We start from the raw sequence: 2,500 nt of genomic DNA on the forward strand, positions 1-2,500 counted from the left end.
ACGATAATGCAACGTTATATTTTGAGGTGACGTTTTCGTCGTCGACGTCAGCGTCGTAGATCTTAAACTCCCTTCTTCTAAAATATCACAATAACTGTTCAAAATGATAATTCAATGAAAGTAGTAAGGTGCAGCAATGAGACATAAACATCCACAAATGATATACATGTACATGTACGTGTTGCAGGTAAAAACTAAATTCAGTTAACGTTTAAACCTCTGTTGATTATCAAATCCCTTGTCTCATAAGTACAATTATTAAGAATTATGGTTAGGAGACAAAGGTAATTTATTTTCAACCTAGGTTAAAATTGTTTTTCCAGAATTTATTTTTAACTGCAACATGTGCATTTGGGCAATTTTACATAGTGTAAAGTTCTTCTACTTGTAACTTTCATCTGCTTCTATGAAACATTAATTTATCACACCTTTCATGACTGATGTATGGGTCAACGCATGCTTTAAAATTTCATGACATTTTTAATTGTCATGCCAGCAAGGAAGTTAATGCAAAACAAGCTAGTCAAATAGATGTGATATGAGTCACTGTATTGACAGTGTAATGGAAACTAGGCAAATGCTAGACATGTGCACTTAAAGGTGAGTGAAAAATCGTGTGCTCCACAAAATGGCTAAATGTTTGACGTTTTGACCTTGTGCAAAATTGTTTTTAAAGAGATTGCCTAATGAAGAGTAAGCATGCATGGATATCAATGTTCACCACTACGCACAGAAGCACTCACAAACATTGTTTCAAAAACAATATTGTGTCTGGACGTTCGCATCCTGGAATTAATGGTAATCATTATATGGCTTGTGTTTGTAGCCGATATAACGCACGCTCTGATTGCCCAATTGTGACTGAATTTTAGGGCATTATTCTCCTGTAATGCCCACGGGTCGATTACGGGCTTGCAAGAACAAAGCAAAAGGTAATTAAAAAACCATATAATAAACTACTTACTAACCAAGCTAGCTCGAGCCGTACTGGGGAATATTGGCCATCGGTCGTTTTTGTACGGACTGAGCATTGCGCTCGGTCCGTACTGCCACGACCTCAGGCCAATATTCCCCAGTACGGCCCTCATGCTCGGTTAATAAGAAGTTAATATTGAGAGTGTCAGGTACAGTGTTAGGCAAAGCTAAGGGGGTTTCAACAACTGACATTACGGTTCTGTCCTGGTGTACCGGAACACAAGGGAATAACCAGTGTTCATTCATTGTTCGTTCTTTGTGTTAGGAGTTATTGTTTAGCTGCTGTGTATTGTTGGTCTTTTGTTTCAACTCTCGTGCACCGGTACACCAGGACAGAACCGACATTACAGTGAATTCTTATAGGGGTCAGATTACAGTTGCTTCATCTTCAAAGCATACATGTACATGTATTTATAAGAGAGCTTGGCAATATTATTAACTTGCAATGTGAGTAGTCCCTTTATTCCTTTGCAACTATTACTGTATAATCCAAAACTTTTGAGGAAAAGTAGCCAATGAAGTAACCTATTACGTACTCCAAAAGAGGAGGGGTACTAGGGACAGGGAGGTGTGAATTAGGCCAAATGGTAAAACTAAAAAAAATCTAGTCTTTGTTTTATCACAAAGAATTTAAAGAATTAATGAGACTTAATAATTTGCCGAACTACGTGCTACACGTAATTCCAACCTGCCCAACCTACCCTGAAAAAATATTTTGGTCATAAACCCAAGTTCTGTGATAGTCGGCTAGACTATTGGCTTATAAGCAATGATTTTCAAGATGATGTTGACAACACAGGTATAATTTCCGCCATCAAAACAGATCACGCTGCTATTGTGCTCCAGATTAGCAGTGTTGAAAAGCAACCAACTGGCCAATCATATTGGAAATTTAATTCCAGCCCGTTAGAAGATCCAGAATACATTAACCTTATAAAAGATAACGTTCCCTCGTGGCTACTTGAGCTTAGCGATGTGTCGGATAAAGGTCTCCTGTGAGATTTAATTAAATTTAAAAGAAGACAAGTAACAATGAAATTTAGCAAAATAAAGGCAAGAGAAAGGAGAAGCCGTCTTTGGGAAATCGAGAATAAATTAAAAGAATGCCGAGAGACTTGTGACACTTTTCCGACAGAAAATAATGCTATACAGCTGGAAACAATCAAATCTGAGTACAACTCATTGTACGATTATATCATCCAAGGCAATGTTATTCGCTCTAGAGCCAATTAATATGAACACGGTGAGAAAAATAAGAAATATTTCTTAAATTTAGAAAGCAGAAGGATGAGCAACCCATGTGTCCGCAAACTCTTTGACAAAGGCGGTAAATTAATATCTAGTCCTAAATTAATTTTATTAGAACTGCATGACTTCTATACTGAACTGTACTCTAATCGCGACCCGTCCAATCATGACAATGCAAGCAATACATTTCTTGACCATTGTCGTTTGCCAACTTTAAACGAAGATGCCCAACAAATTTGCGAAGGGGTCCTTACAAAGGCGGAGTGTTTTAAAGCTC

Source organism: Montipora capricornis, chromosome 7 (assembly GCF_036669925.1).
Source record: "Montipora capricornis isolate CH-2021 chromosome 7, ASM3666992v2, whole genome shotgun sequence".
NCBI lineage: Eukaryota > Metazoa > Cnidaria > Anthozoa > Scleractinia > Acroporidae > Montipora > Montipora capricornis.